This window comes from Macrotis lagotis, chromosome X (assembly GCF_037893015.1).
Source record: "Macrotis lagotis isolate mMagLag1 chromosome X, bilby.v1.9.chrom.fasta, whole genome shotgun sequence".
NCBI lineage: Eukaryota > Metazoa > Chordata > Mammalia > Peramelemorphia > Peramelidae > Macrotis > Macrotis lagotis.
Window position 1 is genome coordinate 76,789,907 of NC_133666.1, and position 12,028 is coordinate 76,801,934.

A 12,028-nucleotide genomic window follows, 5' to 3' on the forward strand; every position below is an offset into this window, starting at 1 on the left:
TTGAGTCTAAAGTCTCCTCTGACCTCTTCACAGAACTGGTGTTGGTTTTCTCCCACTCAGGGGCTCTTTAATCCTGGACGCACAATCAGACAGCATTCAGTTCCTGGACTCAATGGTGGGTTGGTGCCAACTCCCATTTGCTTTTTAGGGCAGATTGGTAAATTATCAGTAGGATCATTTACCCCTTAAAATTTGCAATCCTATAAATTAGGGTTTGAGAAAGTGATGAAGAAAATGTTATTAATGCAGATTAAATTTCCAATGTGTTTGGTGCACATTTTTAGTCAGTTGTTAAACATTTATACCACTGATGCTGTTTTTTCCCTCTCTCCATTTTTGGTTTTTCACAATTCTTTCTCTGGGCTGAGGCATGAAAAAAGTACCAGTCCATGAGGGATTTTTATCTATCTTGGACTGGAATCATGTGGACGCCAGGATCAGTGTATCGTTACTGTTGTGGGCAAAGGAGAAAAGGGTGGGGAGTGGAGTGGGGGGCAGAGAGCAGGTGCTTTGTAATGGGGAACAGTCACAGCATATCCTTATGAGTGTGGGAAGCATTTCTCACCTTGAATTCTTAATGGAAGAAAGGAGAGCAGCCCCCTTTCCCTTCCCCCAGCCTCGTCAGGCCCTAGTGTCACTTCTGCAAGGCAGGATGTACTGGGCCTTTGTAAATTGTTTGGAAACTCCTTTATGGTTTGTGAATATTTATATGCATGGGGAGCTTAGGAGATATGACTGGGTGGTCTCCATTCAAGGAACATTTGGTAGCATTGCCGGACCCTTGAAGCGATGTCTAGAGTCCTGGGGGCTCCTTGGGTAAGAGGATCCAAACAGGGTTCCTAAGATGTTAGTGCCTCGGTTTTGCTACTGCATTGAGGTGGGAGCCAGGATTGATATCATGGCTAGGAGGGGCTGTGCTCAGATGCCTGTAGAGATGATCTCATTTGTTCCTCACAGGCCTGAGAAGTGCCTGGAGTCATTATACCACTTTACAGTTGAGGGAAGTGAGGTGGACAGAGGGTTAGTGACTTGCCTATGCAGCACCTAGTGTCTGAGGTTGGCTTGGAACTCAGCTGTTCCAGACTGAGGATTCTCTCTCTTCGCTCCCAGGATCCACTAGAAAGTTCTCTTCACCACACAATGTCTACTTCCCTTTTCAGGTTCCTTCCATCCCCCTCTTCACCCCCCCCCAGAATGGGCAATCCAAAGTGTCTTGGATGCTGCCCATGTCCAGCTGCTGACTTCTGAGCTTACCTTCAACCCTAGCCACAATAGGGCTCCATTGTAGAGCCTTGTGGGGCATTATCTGCCATGCCCCTCTGCCACGGATCCCCACAGACCTGGACCCTGACAGAAAACACAGACACATGGATTCGCACATAGATGCTTCTTCCTTGGACTTCGTGCAGGTGTGGAGAGCATGGGCTCTGTCTGGAGCCCCAGAAGGTGGCAGGAGCCTGGCACATAGTAGGCTTGCTTCCTTGCTTCCTGCCTTGTTGTCATTCATTTACTTGTGTTTGCAGCCTTGGCAAGGTATGCTGCTGGTTGACTGGAGGGGAAGGGGCGGCAAGAAAAGGAAAGGGCAAGAGGATGGTGAAAGGGGAAAAGGGCAGGGGAAGGCAGAAGGCCCAGAAGTGAGTCCTTCCTGCCTTTCCACACGCCCCCACCCTCCTCAGGCTTGTGGAGGAGCAGCTTGCATCTAACAGAAGCTCTGAGTTGTCCAAAGGGACAGGATCCAGGAGACTCGGGTTCTAGCCTTTTGGGTGTGTGTGTGTGGGGGAGGGTGGTTCTTTGTCCGTCCAATAAGGAGCCAGCCTACAGGACCCCTAAGAATGTTTGGGTCTTTGGTCCAAGCTGTGCAGCTCCTGAGGTTTTTTTCAGTTTAGCATTCTTATTAAAGCCATCTCCCAACCTTAACCCACACGAATTGTGTGTGTGTGTGTGTGAGTGTGCATGTGTGTGTCAGTGTGTGTCTGTGTGCATGCATGTGTGTCAGTGTGCATGTGTGCGAGCGTGCATGTGTGTACCAGAGTGCATGTGTGTGAGCGTGCGTGTGCCTTGCCCTGGCCGCGGGGGGTGGTGGTGCAGAAGCCCCTTGCGGATGGCACGGCCATGGGAGCGCCGGTGGGTGTGACTGGCCAGACGTGGGGGGGGGGGTCTGGGCCCGCGAGGGGCGGGCGGAGGGCAGGTGGGAGCGGCCAGCGCAGCCTCGGCACCCTCCCCCTCCCCTCCCCCCGCCGCCTCCCTCCCTCTGTGGCGGGCTCTCCGCTGCCGCCGGCAGCCTTCTCTCCAGCGGCGGTACCCGAGCCGGCAGCATGAGCAGCCTCTGCCTTCCGCTCCCGTCGCCCTTCCAAGCCCTTAGCAGTGAGTGTCGGGGAGCCCGGGGGGCGGGGGGGCCGTGCCCACGAAGGAGGGCATGCCTTGGAGGAGCAGAGCCGGGGGCGGCGGGGGGCTCGGCCAGGGGGTCCCCTCCGGCAGGTGGGGGCGGCAGGGGGTCCCGGGCACCCCAGAGGGAGAGGGGGAATGGGTGGGGGGGCGGCCCCCCAGCGCCCGGAGCCCTTCCCCGGGCTGCGAGAGGGAGGAGCCGCTGAGCCTCCCGCACTGCCAGGTAGCCCAGGCGAGGGCAGCAGCCCCTGCCCAGAACGCCCCCTCCCCCCGGCACTGCTGCCATGCCCACGGCCTTCCTTGGAAAAGGAACACGGCAAGGTCCGAGCAGGAGGGGGTGGCGCTGACCCCCATGGGCCAAAGGGAGAAACTGAGGACCCAAAAGCCAATTTCGTTCCCAAATGCTCACGGCTCGATGGAGCAGCAGGAACGGAGATTGGAACCCAGGGCCCAGGGTCCTTGGCCTCCGAAGGTGGGGCGCTAGGCGGGACATAGGCGTCCTGAGAACCCTAGGAGCCGGGTCATAACGCAGAGGGACAGAGGCAGAGAGACAGCAGAGACACCACCGCTGGACCCACTGAGGCCCAGGCAGCCGGGGGGGGGGGGATAAAAGGGACCTAGAAAGGAGGGCGAAAGGACAATCAAAACGCCTGGGGGAGGGGAAGCGGGGGCTAGAGGGAGAGCGCAGCTAGCTGCTGCCCCTGGCCATCACCCGCCACTTTTCTCACTCTAGGCAGGGGCAGCAGGAAGCCCAAGGGGCATCCTCTTCTGGCAGATGGACAAAGAAATTTGGAAAGGTAAACCAATTTGCTAGGCGGCCAGAGGCAGGAAGTCACCGGCCAGGGGCACACACCCGAAGTGGGGGGGGGGGCGGTAGGCCGTTCCCAGAGCCTTCTGACTAGACAGCTTCTCTATGGAGCTGCCCTGATGGGAAAATTCGGCCCACACCTCTAGAAGGCAGACAATGCGAACAGAATTAGCACCCGGTGGATATAAAACTGAAGGAAGGGCTGGAGAGGTGCAGGGACCCTCCACGTGGCTTCTTTCTTACAAAGAATGGCAAGCCGCATGACCCTTGGAAGGAATCTTACTGTCCAGATTCGGAAACTGAGGACTGGAAAGGGGCAGCAACTTGCTAAGATTCCACAGGTGGTATGGGGGGGGGGGAGGGCATGAAAATTTTAGAGACAATGGAGTAAAAGGACTTGCCCAAGGTAACCCAGCTACAGAATGTCTCAGGCCGGATGGAAACCTGGTTCTTGTTGACTGCAGGGTCAGACATCCCGCCACCGAAACGCCCCCTAGCTGTGCCCCCAGGTGGTGTTTATCGTGCATAACACACAGCCTCACGGGTGAGGCAGTCTCGTTTTACAGATGTAGAAATAAGGCTCAGAAAAAGTGAAGCGATTTCCTTAGGTTCTCCAGACAAATCAAGCGTTGAAAGTAGAGTCAAATCTAGGACTGCCCGAATGGCTCAAGGCCACAGAGCTGTCAGTTTCCCCTGCTCTGCTCTTACCCTTCTGAAGTGAATCCAGGCCACTCTCCCAAACTTGCCCCTCCTTCCATTCTGCAGAGCCTGAGCCCATTCTTAGATGTCTCTTTGTCAAGACTGGCTTCATCTCTCTGTATCCCCATACTTTCTGCCCAATGGAAGGAGAATGTTATCTTAGCCCAATAGCCATAAGAGCCACTTAGGAATGGTCCAAGAGGACAATCCAGCTGGAGGGATGTGAGCTTTAAAGAAGCGTGAGGACCTGTGTTGAAAGGTGCCATCCCCTGCTTCCTCCAAAGCTTGAGAAGAGCTGCCACTCATGGCACACCTCAACATGGATATGAAACACCGAGGACATGAGTTCTAATCACAGCTACCACTTAACTCACCATGCCATGGCCCTTTGCCTCCTCATCCAAGTGAGGAAAGGGATGGACAACATGCTCTAGGAAGGCCTTTCCAGTACCATCACCCCCAATTGATTCTCTCGTTTTTTAATTTGCTTACTTTGGAGATTTGACTCTGTCTTGACCGCCCCCCCCCCAAGTACCATCTTGTGGAAGAAAGGTAGCACCAAAAGCAGTGGGACTAACTTTCTGGGAAGCATCTCTCAAGTCCATGTGCTGACAGAGCACTTCCCAGAATGCGGATATACTGTTCCAGGAAGGAGGGCCTTCTCAGCCAGAGGATGCTTCAAGAGGGCTCTCTTGGCCTCAATGTCCTGAGCTCCCTTCCAATTCTGAACATCTGTGATGCTTTTCGAGGCAGGCATCTGCTCTTCTTCCTCCTCCCCCTCCCCCTCTTCTTCAATCCTTCAGTCTACCTTTGGCCTCCACCTTTCCAAGAACAATATAAGGCAGGGCTTAATGGTGATCATCATTCCCCATAGACTGGACCTGACCCTGTACTAACTCCAAGAGTAGTAGAGACCTTAACTTTAATCCTAAGAAATAACCTGGAGGTGGCTGAAACAGTGGCAGGGACCTTGGACAAGTCATTTCCAACTGTATGTTTTGATTTACTCCTCTGTTACAAGTGTCAAATTGTAGGGGGTGTTGCTAGGTAAAAATAGTTGAGCTTAATAACCAGTTCTCAAGGCTCTGGAGATTCAAGGACAAAACCCACTCTTAAGGATTTTACAATCTATGGGGAAAACTTTCCCCATAGGAAAGGAGGGAGTAGTGGGGTCCAGACCTAACCAGACCTCTTCTTGTGAACAGGAACAAGGGAGCATGATCCAAAGGTAGTGGGGTAAAAGGGTGAATGACAACTGAACAAATGGTCATATTTGAGAGTAAGCGCCTTGGCGGGGGGGTGGGATTCCAAAAGCTAGAGCAAAAAGAGGTCCTGGGCATCCATAGCACCCAGGTGAACTGTAATCTGTAGAAATAGTCCCAGACTGGGGAGAGGGACCTAGTGGGCCTGCAGCTGACAGGGAAGAATACTTGGACCTTTCTGGGCAGTATCATGGCCCAGACCACAATGGCCACAGAGATTGATGGAGCCCTCCTTGGAAAGGGCCTAGCTCCCCAGCCCAAAAAGTTGGCCTGCTGGGCCTGGAAGAGAATAAATGTTAGGGGAAGACAGTAAATCTGCCTAAGGGCTAAGCACATTTCCAAATCCAGTAGGACTGGACAAGATAGATGAGGTGCAGAGTTGGGGCAGAGAAAAGACTTGTGGGAGGGAGGACAGGCTGTGCCTGTGGTTGGGAGATTCAGTTCAATCTAACTAAGCAGGACCAAAGGAACTGCTGAAAGCCTCTCAACCCCCTCCCCCAATACACACACACACACACACACACACACACACACACACACACACACACACACACACACACTTCTATTCCCTCTTCAGGCTCTTCTTCCTCCCCTCTTCATCCCTGGGTAGTTAGCCTTCCAGAAAACTCAGGCTTGGTCTGGTCTGGGGAAGTCCTCTTACACTTCGGGACTTTACATTAGCCACCTGCCCTAGATCTCTAGGCTCCTGGACCAAGCACCTCTGACAGAAGGTGTGACTCAATAATTCTAGAGGTACATATACCACTCCCCTTACCACATTTTCCCCACCCTATCTCCTTGATCCTTCAGCTATGGCATGGGCCTAGCCATCCCACCCCAACCCCCTGAACCAAGCCCCTGAACCTAAGCCCTAATCTGATGGGCACAGGAACAGGAAAATGGGAAATGCTCTGCACAACCCTTCCTTCTCTTCTTCCTCCTTCTCCTCCTCCTTCCTCCCTTCCCACCTCTTCCTCTTCTTCCTCCTCTTCCTTCTCTTCCCCTCCCACCTCTTCCTCTCCCCCTCCTCCTCCCACCTCCTCTCCGTCCTCCTCCCCTTCCATTTTCTCTCCTGTCTCCTCACCTCTCACCTCCTCCATCTCCTCTTCTTCCTCCCCTCCTCCCCATTCACCTCCCCTTCCACCTCTTCTTCTACCTCCTTCTTCTCAGTCCTTTGCTCAATCTTTCTTCCTCACTTTCCCCCTCCTTTTCCCTTTTCTATTCTCCTTCCATCATTGACATTCTAAAATAATATTGAATATTTTTAGAAAATGAGTACCTCAAGCCAAGAGCCTGGCCCCTTGGGTTTGCTAAAGCTTGCAACCTTCCATTCTCAGGGAATACTGCTGTGAAACAGCCCACAAACACACAAACTCCCACAGTCATACAGGTCCACCACACAGGCACCACACACTCACACAAACCTAAACGTCACATACATCTGTCCAGAGACTGGCCTTGATTTGAGCCCTGGGGATGGGAGCAGAGAACAAAGGGAAGGAAGGAAGGGAAGGGGTAGGCACCCACCAGAGGAGGCAGACTCAAGTCTCTCCCTTGTGCCCCTGCCCCAAAGCCCCAGGGTTGCCCTCTATAGAAAGAGACTGCGCAAGGAATACATGACCAGCCCAACATCCCAGGCCGAGGTTGGCAGGGCTAAGGTTGGCACTAGGAGACAGAACTCACCTGGTCACTGCAGACTGGATCCCTTCCTCTTGACAAAACAGATTACCTCCATAACAATGCCAAGCTGAGATGTGGGTGGGTGTGGGGGGGCCCTATGAAGAAAATCTTGGAGGGGAACAGGGAGGGAGGGCCTAGAATGGGAGAGAGAGAGAGAGAAGGGGGAAGGGAAGAAAATAGTGTCAAAGTGACATTAAAGCAATTTTTTTCTTTTCAAAGAACAGTAATTATGATTCATATGTAAATAGTATTTTATTGTTACAATCCATTTTCTCACTTGATAATCAAGTGATTAGATCTTTGACAAAAGAAAAGCTAAATATTCTTCACATAGATATTTTTTCAAAGGAAGAGGGGAAGAAAGGAGAGAATTATGGACAGGAAGGGGGAGAGGAGAAGAAAGAAAAAAGAAAGGAATGAAGATAGCAGAAAGGAGGGAGGGACGAGGTAAGAAAAGAGACAGGAGAAGGAGGGGAAAGAGTGACAGAGGAAGGGAAGAAGGAAGGAAGGAAAGAAAGAATGGTGGGAGGAATGGTGGGAGACGTGAGAGGGAGATGGAGGAAAAGAGGGAGGAAGGAAAAAATAATGAGAGAGGTAAGAAAGAAGAAAGGGCAGGAAGGAAGAAAGAAAGAAAGTAGGGAGAAAGGAATGGTGGGAGAGATGGAGAGAGGAAGGAAGGGAAGCAGGGAAGGAGGAAGGAATAATGGGAGAAAGGAAGGGAAGAAGGGAAAGAAGGAGGAAGGAAGAAAAAAGAAATAGTGGGAGGAACAGAAGAAGAAAAGAAAGAAGGGAAGGAAGGAGGGAGAAAGGAATAGAGGGAGAAAGGAAGGAAGGAAAGAAGGAAGGGAGAAAAAGGAATGGAGGTGAGGGAAGGAAGAAAATGACAGAGAGGGAGAGAGATAGGGAGAGAGTAAAGTAGGGGAGGAAAGAAAAGGAAGAAAAAAGGAAGGAAGGAAGCAAGGAAGGAGGGAGGGAGGGAGGAAGGAAGGAAGGAAGGAAGGAAGGAAGGAAGGAAGGAAGGAAGGAAGGAAAGAAAAAAGGTCACTTTGTAAAATGATAAACAAAACTCATTTGAAGTCATGCCAGTGCCCATGGACAGGAAGCCTCTGAGTCAGTGCAATCTAGCAGCAGGGCCAATAAAGAGTTATTGTGATTGGTAATGGGTGTAGATGATTCTTCAGGATTTCTGTGATATGAAAAGTTCTGTAACATTGATTGGTGGCAGAGTCTTGGGTCCTGCTCTCATTCCTGTGGTTTGTTGACTACATTCATCATTCAGTTAGAAGTTAGTGATAATGAAGGGGCTTTTCCCCTTTGAAGTCTATGGCTCCCCTGCCATCTGTGGCTCCCAGGTGAAGGTCCCTCGCTCCAGTTTAAGCCCTTCATGTGGCAGGGAAGGCAAGGACTCCTAAGGAGGAAGAACCAGTCACTAGAAGCACCACATTGGCTCGAGGTCAAGAACCATGTCCTTGATGAGCTACCGTTCCCAGGCCCTGGGATGCTTCCTTTTGTAGCAAAACCTTACTGCCCCTTATCCCATGAAATGAGGAAACCACACCTTGCTGAGTGACAGGGAAACTTGGGGTGGGGAATGGGGGTCAGGAGTGGGCTACACAGATAGGGAGAGGCTAAGGCAAGAGGAGGAAGGTCAGAAAGGCAACCACTGATGCTGGATCCAGCATCTGCTCCATTCCAGCATGGATCCTCTGTCTATGACTGTGCCTCAAAGGACAATTCTGGGGGAGGGAGAGCCTTCCCTCCTTTCGTGGTTAACAGCCTCAGAGCACCTCCATCTGATCCTAACCCATAAGAACTAATGGGAAGGGGAGGATAGATTGGGATCCAAAATGAACCAGACAGACCAGAATTCTGGTCCCAAAGCAGCATGATAAAATGTACCAGTAAAGGGTTGGCCTTGGTTTCACAAAATCAACTGTGGGATCCAGTCGCAGGTTAAGAAATGACAAGAGAAAGGGAGAGGAGGGAGGGAGGGTAGGTGGGGGGGGTGAGGCTAGAAAAAAGTGCTTGAATTCTGAAGATTTAAACACCAGGCATCCAGACAGCCCCTACCGTCAGGGTGTTTACACTCCAATGGGAGAAGTCAGTGTATACAGAAAACTAGCAGTGGAGAGCACTTGGAAAGGGAGCTGTAAAGATGGCCTGGAGACTGTTCAAAGTCTAGAGTAATGTGGCTCTGGACTGATCTGGGGTTGCCAAGATGCAGTTTCACGGACCCCTCCTGCTCGTATATCCAACTTTCTAGATATTTCCTCCCCACTCCCAAACCAAACAACTGTTGAGCAGAGCCAGCCTGGCAAGTGTATCTGCTACATCTGTACTAAGCTGTGCCCATCATCCCCAGTGCCAGTGCTCTTCTGTCTCACCCGCAGTCGGAGTCCTCTCTAGACCAAGAGCTGATTGTGATCATGACATCACCAAGCTCAATTTCTTTGTCTTTTGCCATTGTATACTTTTCCCTGGTTCTGACATCTTCTCTCATCATTTCCTACAAATCTTTACATGTTTCAATTCCTGAGGTATCTTATCAAAGACTCAGTTGTGTTTGATTCTCTGTATTCTGTCCTCTCCTCTGATGGACAGCTACATTTTTCTCCTTTGCTACCATTAAAAGAAGAGTGCCCCATTTGGGGGAAGGGTCAAGGAGCAGAATGATGACATGCCACTTAAGGAGAAGTCAATGAGATGGGCATGTTCAGCCTGGAGAAAAGAAGCCTTAGGTAGAGATAGACTAACTTTCAATACAAGTTGTGGCAAGGATGATGATGTTTATCCTTCATCCTCAAAGAAAATTCTGACATCAAGTGATGCCATGACAAGCACATGAAATGGATTGGAGTGGGGGGCTATGCTAAGTCCCCAGCCTCACTTTCTCCTCCAGAGCCATTTGGGTCCAGGGGCCAGATAGGAATCAGAGTGAGTGGAGATGGTCCTGGATGGGAGGCAATCAGGGTTAGTGACTTGCCCAAGGTCACACAGCTAGTATCAAGTGTCTGAGGCTGGATTTGAACTCCTGTCCTCCTGACTCCAAGGCCAGTGCCCTATCTACTGCATCATCTATCTGCTCTCAATTTGTGGCAAGGAAAAAACTTTTCGAACCCTAAAGGTCCATGAGTTCCTGCTGCCCAAAGGGCAACTAGGCTGGAGAAGTCAGCTGGCAAATATGACTGGAATATGAACATAGATGTCAGCTGACTCTCAAGAAGGAGCTCACTGGGGGCTCTTCCCCTGCTGACTTCTTGAGGTTGAGTCCACTCTAATAAGAACTTCAGAGGGGGATAACGGTCCAGTCACTCCAAGTCACTTAACTCTTGAGTCTCTGATGCCCTGCCCCATTGTTTTATCCATCCTTTTAAACACTTGACCTTCCCTTGCACATACTGAGTTTACCTGTGTGACTCATGGTTGAGAAGAAAGAAACAAGGTCAAATGTTCTGGCAGCTAAGACCTGAGGGACAGCGTTCTGGAGTATCAGGTTCCTGAGGGTTGGTGAGATCAGTAGTGGCCAGCTTCCCACTAGGTTTGGAGTCAGGAAGCCCTGCTTTCAAATCTCACCTCCAACACTTATTAAAAGTATAACTTTTATGAACAAGTCTGCCTCAGTTTGCCCATCTCTACAATGGGGCTAATAACCCCTGCAGTACTTACCTCATAGGTTCACTGTGATGTCAAGCAAGGGAAAATACAGTAAATGCTCTGCAAACCTTAGAGTTTTCTCTTTCACTGTCTGTCATAATCAGAATATGGAGCAAGTTGGGAAGGAGGGACAGCTCCCTAGAAGCCAGTGAGTGAGGGAAGAGTTCAGCCCAGAGCAGCTGAGTATATGGTGGTGTCCTGGAGAAACGGAAGGAAAGGAGGAAAAGAGGAGGGATGTTGGTGGTGAGGAGTTGAATGGATTCTGTTGCAGACATGTTGAGTCAAACCCGGCTATGGGCTAAGCAGTTTGAGAAGTCCATTTGGCAGCTGGTGATGTGAGATTGGATCAGTAGAAAGGTTAGGTCTGGATAAATAAACCTGAGAATAATTTGCACAGAGATGATCATGAAAGCTAGTAAACTTACCAATACATCTAGTATAAGGTGAGAAGAGAAAAGGAGCAAGGACAGACTCCTTGAGTAGTGGACATGACTTTGGGGAGGATTCAGCAAAGGAGACTGAGAAGGAATGGTCAGAGAAGTAGGGGAGGACCAAGAGAGGGTGGTGTCCCCCAAACCTAGAAGATCAGACAGAAGAGAGACTGATCAGCATTGTCGGAGGCTCCAGAAATATCAAGAAGATTGAAAAAAAAATACATCAGATTTAGCTAGAAAGAAAAAAATTTTAAATAATTTTAAAAAGTAATAATAATGTATTTTAAAAAATATATATATAACAAGAGATAGCTTTAATAACTTTAGATAACTTCAACTTTCAGTTGAAAGAATAAGTTGGAGAAAAGAGATCTCATGGTGGATGGTTGCCATTTTCTCCAAGTATGATACCAGGTGAAGTCCTCAGGTGAGAGAGTTGCATGACATGTAGTCAGGATAATGGAGACAATAGAAGGAGACAAAAGAAGGGAAGAAGAAAAGGGTAGAGGGTTAGAGCAGTTGCTTTGGAAAATGGTATTTCAAGGAAGAAAAATGCTTTCCTTTGCTATTGAGAATACAGTTAAGAGTTGATGATAGGAAATTGTAATGGACCTAGAAGTCATTTTATAAGAATTTAACAGTAATCAATAAATACATTTCAGTATAAAAAGAACAAGAATAATTGTACACGAAACTATGAATTTCTGATGCATAATTTAGTCAAACAGACATTTTTTTCTTTTGGTTTTTTAAAAAATGATATTGCTATTTCCTTTCTTTCTTTCTCTTTACTAACTCCTCCCATAGAAGCTATCTCTTGTGACAGGTATAGAAAGGAAAAGAAGTCAACACTTTGAGCACGTCTGAAACTGCTTACCCCTTTCTGCCCCCCTCTCCTCTTGCCTCTAGCTTCCTCAACAGTCATGATTGGACCCTGTGTTAATCAGAGCTCTACAAACTTTAAGATATGTTTTCCTTTACATTATTGTGCTTATTGTGAAAATTGTTCCCCTGATGTTTCTCATTTCCCTGTCATCAATTCATACAAGTGTTCCAGGGTTTCTCTGAATTCATTTGGGGGATGGTGGAGACTGAGGCTTCTTCTT